At 33.0% G+C, this 12,899-nt stretch overlaps 1 non-coding gene across 1 annotated transcript; it reads right to left on the bottom strand.

Annotated features, from left to right (window-relative positions):
* Nucleotides 1-439: 439 nt before the first annotated feature.
* Nucleotides 440-575, bottom strand: LOC117195444 (small nucleolar RNA SNORA70). The gene has a single exon (XR_004475164.1). It is a non-coding gene; the product is annotated as a small nucleolar RNA SNORA70 (small nucleolar RNA).
* Nucleotides 576-12,899: the final 12,324 nt, after the last annotated feature.

Genomic DNA, 12,899 nt, shown 5'->3' with positions numbered 1-12,899 from the left:
TTTTGTTTGTTTCTGTTTTTTGACAGGAAAGTAGGATTCATTGGTGGGCATGAGTAAGGAGGGGACAGCACCAAGGCTCTCATGAGTGCAGGGCCTGTCATTTGTTCAGGGGACCACAATTAGGGATGTATTTGACCCCACAGGTATCTGAGATGAGCTGCTCTTCTGCCACCATGTTTTCAAATTCATCCACATTGAACTTAGTAAATCCCCACTTCTTGGAGATGTGCATCTTCTGGTGGCCAGGGAACTTGAACTTGGCCTTGCAGAGGGCCTCAGGCACATGCTCCTTGTTCTGTAGCTTGATGCCAATGGGCATTATGACTTGGCCAACGTGAACTCTGGCCATTGTGCCCTGGGGATTTCCAAAGGCACTGCACATACCTACCTGGAGCCTAGATTGAGGACAGCATGCCAGTCATGAATGCCCACTGGGAAGGGCTGTATCCAAGGACCCTTAGGGCATCCTGTACAGGCGACAGGCTGCACACACTACCGAGGAGGCTGCTGTTTGCAGCCATTGCATGCTGGGCCCCCCACGGGGAAAAGACCATGGTTGGCTTAATTGGCTGATTCTCAGATGTGTGCAATCAAAATAAATGCAAAAAGTACAATGTAAGCAGATATTTAATTTTTTATCTTTCTTTGAGTTAACTATATACTCAATGAAAATGTTGATCTTATATTTTCATGACACCTTTGTGTTACACAATATGCATATAAAATTCCTTTAGAAAAACTATAAATTCTTGCATCTCCTCTCAATCATACGATTTATATAATTTTGAGAACACAGCAGCCCTGCAGCAAAACATTCAATGAATTATTAAAAAGTGCTGAGAACTGCTTTATGGGTATAAAGAGCTAAATAAGGATCGTCTAATTCTACCAGTTATTAACATATAAATTCAAAAGAAGGAAAAAGTCCACATACAGATATTTTGTCCAAAATTAATGTTTCCTACTTTTAAGAAGGTCATAAGAGCAAAAATGACATAAACTTTGGATCCACTTCACTTCACACATTTATTTATTCATCAATATTTCCATAAGTAAATTTGTTAACCTAAGTGTAAATGTTTCAGAGGAAAAAAATTCAGAATAAATCAAGGAAAAATACAGGAAATTAAAAGGAATAATAAATATGTGAATACACATAATCACATTCACTAGAATGAAAGCTCAGATAAAACAGTACATACCTTAGGGCATCATTCATTATCACACATACACATAAATGTATATACAGCAGTGACACATTTGGGAAAGATGAACAAATTGAAGAGTTCATAAGAAAGATTTGAGGAAAGGTTTGGAAAATGAGGAAAGGTTAAAAGAAGAAGGCATGTTCAGTCAAATGAACATACCGAAAGGAAATATGATTATTTACAAATATATATATAATGAAATGATAAAAAACAAGACAAAGACAGAATAGAAAATATGAACTAGGAAAGACATGCAAAAATTAAGAAAATCTTTAAACAATGAAGGATGTAAACCTAAAGAATATGTAACTCTTATGGTAATAGTGTCTGTCATTATTGAAAAGCCAATATTGAGGTTAGATGCTTATTAAGAAAGGCTCATAAATAATTAAGTTAACCCTGCCTTACTACAAAGGAGAACAGACATAAACCAAGACCTTCCTTCCAAAGTTGAAATCTAATTTTACTTTCTCTTTCTCTCTCTTGTTGAGATTGGGCTGCCTTCTAACTCATATTTGAAAAAGATTTGAGTTTTTCACATAAAAATAGAATGAAGTACAAAATGAAGTGAAAATAAAGACTACATTGAAAGCAGGATTAGCTTGTACAAGCATGATGGAAAATGAATTGTGGTTTTTTTACTGGTCCAAAAGCTAAACATCAATTATTTAGTCAATATAAATGTATTGCTTTAATATGCCAGGCACTGTACTAGGTACTAATACAAATCCATTTCAAGCAGAATCCAAATATGGCTTTCTCTTCTTCAAGATCATGGGTGTCTTATATATATATCTTATATGACTACTTACCATCTCTCAAATAATGTGTTGTTGGTTGCAAGGAAACCCTTCTGTCTATATAATGGGAAAGAACATCAAATCAGAAGGCACTTCTTCCAATCAATAGAATCACCTTTACGAATGGAGAAAAATACATTAAACTTTTTAGCAAAACCTTGAGATTATAATTAGCTTGTTAATGGTAGAGAAAAAAATTTAATAATTGTGTTTCACTAATTCAGAATTCATTATTTGACCAGAGGCTGACAGGAATGTTATTTTTGCATTGATTAATTTATTTCTTTTTATAGAAGTAAATTAATAATGTAAATAAGATGACAAGAGGATCCTTCAAAATACTTAGTAGAACAAACTTTCTAAGCACCCTCAAGTACTTTAGAAGGAACCATTTCCACACAATTGATATGTTAATTAAAAACCATTAAATCAAGTCAAGGATGTGTATTGGATAACACTTTGTTAGTTTAATGTGAGTTAATGTAGGTACTTGAAATAATGGAACTCTATTCCTTTCTGAAATAATATATTTTCAGACTTTTTTCTTTAATTAAAACTAAGCTTCCTCCAATTAGTACAGATTAATGATATTTTACAGGAGTCAATATTTAGGAACCAAGAGGTATTACTGACTCTTCTATAACCTAGTTGTAGTCAGAGAAGAGGGAAAGATTGGGAAAGTAATCTTAGAGTTGATGTCTTCCAATTGAAATAGTACTTTCACACATAATAATATGACAGATATGACAAATTTGGCTATGATCCAAATCAAAATCATTAACAATTTGAAATATATACATATATTCCTAGCAAATAAAGAGGAAAAAATATCTTTGCTGGCCAACATAGAAAGAAAGCATCTTTTAATATATAAAGAGGTTGTCTAAGGAAAAGTCAGTCTCATGTATCAATATATGTGTGAATATACCTTCCTCCTTTCTAACCCACATATATTGACAAAGCAGTATTAAAATAAGAACAAGGTAGGAACCTAGCTAATTTACACATCATTAGAACCCATTTTTACTGGGGACGTGGGTGGAGACTGGCAGGATAGGATAGTGCTGATTTGAGAAAAAAAACGAGACAGTGCTTTTCATCAGCATTACTAATTTATTGACCATCATAAAAATATATGGCACACTAAAAGTTATGAACTTGACTTCTTGAGGGATATTTATGGAAGGGAAATGACCAATATTTTCCTTTAAAATAACCCAAGAAATATACTCACTACACTTTAGTATATTTGACAGATGAGTTAATATAGTCTTTAAAAATATATTTTGGTATGTGAAAGTTTCAAACATCACAGAAGCATAGAGAAGAGTAAATGAATCCTCTTTTACCCATCACCAGATTCAACCCTTATCAAGATTTTGCTGACTTGATTATCTAACCTTTTCTCCAGCTCTGGCTCTCTTGCTCTTACTTTTCTGTTTCCTGAGGTATGTAAAGCAAATCCCAGAGATTATCTTTCACCCAAACATCTTTTGGTAAGCATCTCCAAAAAAGTATATGGACAGTTTATCACAAAAAATAGTACAAAATGATTTCCATTTATGGTTCTAATTTGCTCCCCCATGTCTTTGCTCGTGACCCAAGGGAACTGTAGATTGCTCTAGGGCAATGATCTCTTTACATTAAGAACATGGTCAGTGATACAATATTGGCAAATTTTACTTTTTTTTTTTTTTGTAGGAATGGGTTGTGATCTAAATGTTGTGTTCAAAACCTTTTCAGTTTTCATACTGCCTGATTTTTAAACACTTTAAAATGGTTTCTACTTAAGAGAAAATGGGAAAAAGTGTTTAAGAGAAGCATGTTTTACCACATCCTTGGTACCTGGTACCGTTCTGACTTCAATGGAGAAGGAACAATATAATCAAAAGTTGGCCATATTCACAATTGCTTTAACTCCGTCAAGATATGACAGGTTTATCATGCTAATTTTTTTATCATTTTTCCTTCTCTTCCATCATTTAAATTGGTGCAACAAGAGAGGAAGTTTTAAAATCATATGTTCAGCTCATCACCAAATTTTATTTTGTAAGTCTTCTTTATTGGCTCTTCAGATAAATAAAAGCTAAAATAGCAACTGTACCTTTAAATGATTCTCTCTGCATATTGTCCTCTCTAAATACTTTATTTATTTAAAAACAATATAACCACATTAATATTTATTTAGACATTTTTAGTAATCATTTTCTTTTTCATATGAGAGATTATCACAAGCTAATTCAGTGAATGAAGCATTTCACATACAAATTTTTGCATTATCTGATAGGTTTTCATATGTAAATTACATGCATCTGTTTATCTCTGGTGAATAGTGTCAAATATCCTCAATGCAAAATGAACCTTAAGTAACATTATCTTCCTAATGACTTTTCTTTTCCCAATGAAAAATTGACTATTTGTACCAGGTATTTAGAAATTGTCATTCAAAAAGAGCTTTTTTTTGTTTGTTTTTACTGGACTGCATCAGGGTAAAAAAAGGAAAACGAACACTTTGAGGTAAATTACGTTTATATTGTCCGTCTACAAATCTTTTGGAGTTTTATGTTTAAGATTATGAAATCTCATCCATAAACATTTTGAAACACAGAAGGTGGAATGTTTCAATGAAAAAAAAATTCCGCTACATTTAAAGAATTTTTGTTAGCCGTCAGGCACTTAAATCACGTTTACAAACATGGAAAGACAAATGCTCAAACATCTGAAATAGTCTCTCTCTACTCTCAAGTAGACCTGTCTTTGAATTCACCATGTGGGTGAAATCAAAGCACAGAACAAACACTGTTTTGATATGGCTTTGAAGATGATAACAGCTTCTAACAGAGAAAAAGGCAGCTTTGGGTTTGCAAGAAAACGATGATTGACTTGACTCCCAGCCCAAGGAAGTTTACCTTTTAATGAGTGCTTGGTGAGAAGCTCTCACCCAGCGTTTGTGAGGGAAGCTGCCTAACTAGAATAGCTCTCAGACCTCTAGGTTCGCCATGCAAGATGTAACACACATCCTTATAAGCAGCAACATCTTTTGATCCAAATGAGCTTACGCAGGATCCAGATGTGCACAGAAAATTTAGAGGTGGCCTAAGGATTAGAACTTTTCCTCTATGGTATATAAGCTTTCCTATCAATTCATGTAATCTGGTCCCCATGTGGAATGACTAATTAATACTCTTAAATATTAAAATAATGATCACAACAAGGAAAATATTTAACCTCTTTTTTTTCTTTTTCTTTTTTTTTATAAGAACTTGGAGTCATTGGTCTCAGTAATAGAAGTGTTAGTTGGTACCCTCACTTTCCATCTTCCACTAAGAGTTTAGTCATCAAGAATCTTCCTATACTTTTGAAAATCTAGTTTCAGATCCATAGAATTTTCATTATTTTGGTTTGTTTTAGTTATATTATTGAGACCTTGAGTTCAAATTATCTTATGTAGACTCAAATCAAACATGCTTTAAGTTCATGCTTGTATCTTAGGGAGAAATTAGTTTTAACCTATTAAGCTAATAAGCAAAATATACAAACACTAGAGGATATTAAAAATTCCAAGTAAGTATTAGCACCCCAAATTATCTTTAGAAATAATGACATTGTATTGAAGATAAACAGTTCGGGCTACATTTAATATTTCTTTAAGTATAGTTGATTTATAATGTTGTTAGTTTCAGGTGTACAGCAAAGTGATTCAGTTTTATATATATATGTGTGTATATATATGCATATTTTTTCAAGAAGGAAATAATGCTATTTGTAGCAACATGAATGGAGATAGAGATTATTATACTAAGCAAAGTAAATCAGACTAAGAAAGACAAATATCTTATGATATCATTAATATGTGGAATCTAAAAAAAATGATACATTTAGTATTTTTTCAGATATTGAGTAGATGTACTCTAATCCTGTTTTCTACTCTTGGGCACACAAGGGGTACATTTCTCAAATTCTCCTGCAATCAGATTGAGGCCATGTGAGTGGTTTCTAGCCAGTGGATTATGATTGAAAATAGGCTTGGAAGAAAAATTTCCTAGCAGTATGAAGTCCTACAAACAAATCTGACCTGACTGAATTATGGATAATAACCTTTGATAATTAAAGTTTTCTTAGAATACAACTATGTCTAGTTGTTTACAAATACCTGTGGCTGCTTTTATGCTACAGTGGCAGATTGAGTATTGCAAGACACCTTATAATAGGAAATCATAAAATATTTACTATCTGACCCTACATAAAAAGTTTGCTGATTTAAAGAGTAGAAAGAGGCTCAAAGATTGACTACTGTGACTAGAAAAAAGAGGAGAGTTAGTAGTATTAAGGGAGACATTTCAGAGTTTATGGCTCCGAATGGTAACGATATCCATGGTGTGGCTATACATCTTAGTTCCTAAAGTGGCATAGGGTAAATTGATGTAAGGACATGGGGATGTATAAACATATGTCTTCATATACGTAAATAGTGGGGCCTACCCTGCCAATTTGTGCTCCATATGTAGTTATAACTTTTTGATCTTTTTTCAATTAATTTCTATAGCCCACAATGCTCTACTAGTAGTAGGTTCACAATCTCTCTCAAGACCTCCCCACCACCTCATATTGGGCAAAGATCCTATCAGCTTACTCAGGGTAGAGGACAACAATTCTCTGATTGACAAACTGAGACAGAAGTAGGATCTTAATTGGCTTACTACTGTTAGTGTTTCTTCCAGTCATGTAGGGGAACTTTTGGAGACTTATCCTGCATAATCAGTGGGTGACATTTGTTAACATTGCTGGCATAATATGTTCTTACAATCCCATATTGTGATTTCAAGTTATAGTTTATTTTACCTTATATGTAAGTTCAGCTTAAGTTCAGCCACTGTTCCTCTTGGGCAGGTGATCTGGAAGAGATAGCACTAGCCATCTAGCCAGTTTAGCACTAAACTGGGCTAAAATTCGTTCCCACCAACAAACTCTGAGGTTGTTTCTTGTATTGAAGGTAAACCACCTGTTTAGTTTCTTCTTCTCATCAACAAAAATTTTGTATCAGACATTCATTGTTTCATGCTTGGTACCTTGGCCAGAATGTACCCAGAACCATTATGCAAATAGGTTAATTCTCTAACCCAGAGCTCTGCATAGAGGTGGATTTTGCTAAATCACATAGGAAAAAAAATCTTGTTACACCATAATCCCACTACTATGAGTTTCTTCTTGCCCCATATTTGCATAACTGAAAGGGTCAAACAAATGACCCAGAGCAGGACAAAGAAGATCTGCACCAGAATGACCTTCCATTTCTGCAAATTCAAAGAGCAGCTGGCAGCCTCTCTGGCTAATACAGAAATTTAAAAACAAAAAAACCCATAATAATTACAACAGTGAAAAATACACTGTCTGGCATACATGTATGTATGTGTGTATATATGAGTGTGTGCATATGTGTATATATGTCTATCATATGTACATATATGTCACATGTATACATATTATATATAAACACATGTGTATGTGTTACATATGTACATAAATGCATATAGATATTTTTGGATACAAATATACATTCATTGATAGAAATAACTTGAAATATATGTTTTAACAATTTTATCAAGTAAATCAAACAGTACTTAAAAGTTTATGTTGGAAAAAAAAGCAGTACCTTTCTCCACATCTTTCTAATTCCCAGCTCTGTTCTTTCAGCTCTTAATGTTAATTTTTGCTTCTATATTAGTGAATAATATACTTAAAATTAATTTTTGATTTATCAATATTAAAAATAATCTATTAATTTTACCTTTTCATGGTTACACCATTTTATTCTATTTTTCCCTCCTTATTCTTCTTACTATAACTTGGGGTTCTATAAAGTCAATATTTACATGTCTATGGCAATGTAAGTGCTGTACATTCCTAAATGGAGAATTATACTCTTTTCAGAACTTTTTATTTTTACTGGATTAATAATGGCATTTAAAATGTTTGCTTAGTTTTCTATGTATCTAACTTTAAAAAACTGCTTCACCAGATGTTTCAAATGACCAACATAATTTTTGAAAGCTCAAGCATATTGGCTAATCAATCAGCTATATTTTTCCCTCCTAACTATCTCTCAATTGCTACCTCATCTAATCTAGCCAGGTTGCTTTCTAAATTCAGATAATAGCTCTCATCTTGACACTTCCCTTTTCTTTGGTCTATGTTGGCTTTTCTGTTTCTTGAGTCTAGTGTCTCTCTGTGTTTACTTCTCATTTTCTTAAAGCAGTTTCCCTAGTATTTGCCCAGAAAAAGAGCTCATCTTGCATTTTTAAAAAATGTCTTAATTCTACCCTTAAACTTGGTTAATAATTTAACTAAATTTAAATTCTGAGTTAAAATGCTTTTCTTTCATAATTTTGAAGCTATTTCTTTATCGTAAACAAGCAATAATGTTACATTTGAGAAATCTGATACCATTTTTCTTTCGTGTTTTATTTCCCTTTCTATGCATGTGACCTCTGGTTCCCTCTCTCTCTCTCTCTCTTTCTCTCACTCAGCTTGTCTCTATTTTAATCTCTCCTTTGTTTTCCCCTCCACTTCTTCCACCTCTGGATACTTTAAGTATATTCTCTCATTTTTATTACTAAAATTTTTGAACACATACAAAAGTAGAAAGAATAGTATAATGAACCCTTATATCCCTTATCTACCTTTCTCCCAGTTTCAACAATTATCAGCACAAGGTCAATCTTACTTCATCCTTCCATACTTCCTCCAGTACTACATATCCTCCATCCACACTAATTTATTTTTGAACAAAATATTTTCTTTATATCATTTCATTCATTAGTATGTATCTCTGAAGTACAAGGACTCGTTTTTCCTTTTTTGTTTTTTGGGAAAGAAGATAGAAGAAGTCGGAGGATCCAACAATTTAGTATTTACACATTCAACTAATCTGTTAAATAAGATCAGAATGTATTTCCCTTTTATGTAAATTAAACCTGAAGGTAGATAGGTCCAGGCACACTTGGAACCTTCACAAATCATCAGGGATCCAAGACTTAGTCAGTGTCTTTCCCTGTCCCTTCCACCCAGCCTAGAGTTTCATGCAATTTCTGTAAGAGCTGACTGCTTCCTATGCCTCCCTGCATTTTTTTCTAAGGCATGGGACTTATCCCCATGGTCCAAAATGGCTGACACAAATCCTAAATTCATGCTGTATTCCAAGCTGGATGATGGAGAAGGGGGGAGAAGAGTATAACACTTCCCTTTTGAAGACACTTCTCAGAAATACAGCAAAGATTTCTGTTACATTTCACAGACTAAACATAGTGAGCTGAGAGAAGCTGGGAATTGGATACATACAGATACATAGATACACAGATACACAGGTGATAGACAATAGATACATAATGTAGATAGGCACATAGATACATAGATATATAGAGATTACCTATATATTTATATGTAATATGCACATATGTAATGTGCATGTATTTAATGCTTATGCATATATCTCAATGGTTAAAAATCCATTAATTGGAATTACATTAAGTGGATTTTTGTCCATTTTTTAAAAATGCATTTTCAAAGTTTTTAATAAATCTCTAAATGTTAAGACTATAAAATCAATCTAAGATAAGTGATTTCCTGTGTGTTCTTTTCTTTCAAAAAGGTATTACAACACCAGATGCATAGTAGTGAAATGCCTCAAGCCTGGAGGTTGTTAATTAAATCTACTTCTTCCTTTGCCTACATTTTCACTATTTATGCTAACTGGTGCCAACTGTCTATTGAGATAATAATGTTAGTTGAATGTTTATGTTAATATTTTGAATGTACAAATTATATACTTATTTTTTAATGGGAAATTTTGTGATTGCCTTCAATGTGTGAAAAATGTCAATCAACACTGACAAAATCTCAAGGTTTTATTGATCCTGACTCAAACATTTGAGAATTCTCAATTTAGGATACTTTATTGAAGACACAAGGCAAGATGCTTGGCCCACATTTGTCTTTCTAATTTGACATTTTAGTCCCAGAGCCTCAATACACTGAAACATAACTTAAAATTATTCATAATCACTCAGGAATGCTTAGTAACAAAGGCAGTGCACAGTAATTGGAAGTAGGGTGAGTTCTTTAAAGCTAACATCAGTCTTTTGAAAACAAAAAAAAAGAGAAAGAGAGAGCTACAGTGCAATTTCTAAGAAAACAAACAAAATCAATGCCTAATTTTGAACCCACACAAAAATAAGAATTTCCACAAAAAATTGATTCCTCTGAATTTAAGACATTTGAAACATTATTTTTTATTATGCTTTATTGAATATGCATTATAAATCAGGTCCTGCCCAAACTGATTCAAATTCTTTGTATGTTTGTTTTTTCTTTTCATTTCATCAGTGTCAATTTTTCACAGATTTACTACAGTTCTCATAGTTAATGGTAGATTATGATGCTAGAAGAAAAAAATAGGCCAAAGTGATAGAAATCATGTTAATTATGTTACAAATAAATATTAGGAGCTAAGGTCCAGCTTTTAAATCTTAAAAAAACCTCCTCATCTTTATCAACTATAAATTACATACTAATTTAACATAAAGCAGTTTTCTAAATTTAACATAGTATGTAAAAATGCTTTAAGCTTAAGGCAATAAATAAAATGCTATACATTTACTTTTTTTACTTTTTAAAGACTTCCCTTTGTATCACCTGCCCCCATACATGCAGAGCCTCTCTCCTTATGGACATCTCCCAGCAGAGTGGTGCATTTATTACAGTTGATGAACCTACATTGACACATTATAATCACCTGAAGTCCATAGTTTACATTAGGGTTCACTCTTGGTGTTATACATTCTGCGGGTTTGAGCAAATATAATATCATGTACCCATCTTTATAGTATCATACAGAGTATTTTCACTGCCATAAAAATTCTCTGTGCTACACCTATTCATCCTTATCCCTTCCCCCACCAAAACACTGACAACTACTGATCTTTTTATTATCTCCATATTTTTTCCTTTTCCAGAATGTTATATACTTGGAATCACACAGTACATAACCATGGTAGATTGGCTCCTTTCACTTGGTAATATGCATTTAAGTTTCCTCTATGTCTTTTCATGCATTGATAGCACATTTCTTTTTTTAGCACTGAATAATATTCCATTGTCCAGATGTACCACAGTCTATCCATTCACCTACTGAAGGATATCTGTGTTGCTTCCATGTTTTGGCAATTATGAATAAAGCTGCTATAAACATACATATGCAGTTTCTTCTGTGGACAAATGTTTTCAACTCCTTGGGGTAAATACCAGGCAGTGTGATTGCTGGACCATTGGGTAAGAATATGTTTAGTTTTGTAAGAAACTACCATATTGTCTTCCAAAGTGGTTGTACCATTTTGCATTCTCCCAGCAAAGAATGAGAGTTCCTGTTGTTCCACATCTTCACCAGCATTTAGTGCTGTCAGTATTCCACATTTTGGTGATTCAAATAGGTGTGTATCTCATTTTTAAAATTTGTACTTCCCCAAAGACACATGATGTGGAACATTTTTATATGCTTATTTGCCATTTTAAATTTTTCTCTGATGAAGTGCCAGCTAAGGTCTTTGGCTCACTTTTTAGTTGGGTTACATATTTCCTTATTGAGTTTTAAGTGTTGTTATATTTTGAATAACAGTACATTATACGCATGACAAAGTATTTTATCCTAGCCTGTGACTTGTCCTCTCATTTTCTTGACATTTTCTTTCACAGAGCAAAAGTTTTAATTTTAATGAAGTCCAGCTTATCAATTATTTCTTTAGTAGGCCATGACTTTGTTGTTGTATCTAACAAGTCAATGCTGTACATAACATCTTCCAGTTTTTCTCCTATATTATCTTGTAACAGTTTTACTTTAAGTGTATGATCCATTTTGAGTTAATTTTTGAAAAGGATGTAAAGTCTGCATCTAGATTCATTTTTTATGGCTGTCCAATTGTTCCAATATCATTTTTGTAAAGATTATCTTTGCTCCATTGTATTACCTTTGCTCCTTTGTCCAAGATCAGTTGACTATATTACCTGGGTCTATTTCTGGGCTTTCTATTCTGTTCCATTGACCTACTTGTCTATTTGTTTGCCTATACTACACTGTTTTGATTACTGTAGCTTTCTAATAAGTCTTGAAGCCAGGTAGTTTCATCTTCTAACTTTTTTCTTCTCATTAATTATTGTGTTGGCTATTCTGGGTCTTTTGCACCTCCATATAAACTTTAGAATCAGTTTGTTGATGCCCACAGAGTAACTAGCTGAAATTTTGATTAGGATCACATTGAATCTATAGATCAAGTTGGGAAGAACTGATATCTTGATAATATTATGTCTCCCTATCCATGAACATGAGTTATCTCTCCATTTATTTAGTTCTTATTTGATTTTATTCATCAGAGTTTTATAGATTTTCTCATATAGATCTTATACATATTTTGTTAGGTCATACCTAATTATTACATTTTGGGTGTTCTAATGTAAATGGCACTGTGTTTTCAAATTCTACCTGTTCATTGCTGGTATACAGAAAAACAATTGATTTTTGTATATTAATCTGTATTCTCCAAACTTGTTATAATCTGCTTATTAATTCCAGAATTTTTTTGTCAATTCTTTTGGATTTTCTGCATAGAAGATCATGTCATCTGTGAACAAAGACATTTTAATTTCTTCCTTCCCAAATTGTATACCTTTTATTTCCTCTTCTTGTCTTATTGCATCAGCTTGTACTTCCAAATTGATGTTGAAAAGACATGGTGAGGTGAGAGGAGACATTGTTGCCTTGTTCCCGATCTTAGTGTGAAAGCTCCAACTTTCCCACCATTAGGTATGGTGTTATACATTTGCTTTTAATACTGTATGACAC

This window comes from Orcinus orca, chromosome 7, assembly GCF_937001465.1.
Source record: "Orcinus orca chromosome 7, mOrcOrc1.1, whole genome shotgun sequence".
In the NCBI taxonomy this organism is placed as follows: Eukaryota; Metazoa; Chordata; class Mammalia; order Artiodactyla; family Delphinidae; genus Orcinus; species Orcinus orca.
Note: the sequence above shows the minus strand (reverse complement) of the source record. Positions and strands in the feature narration are given on the sequence as shown.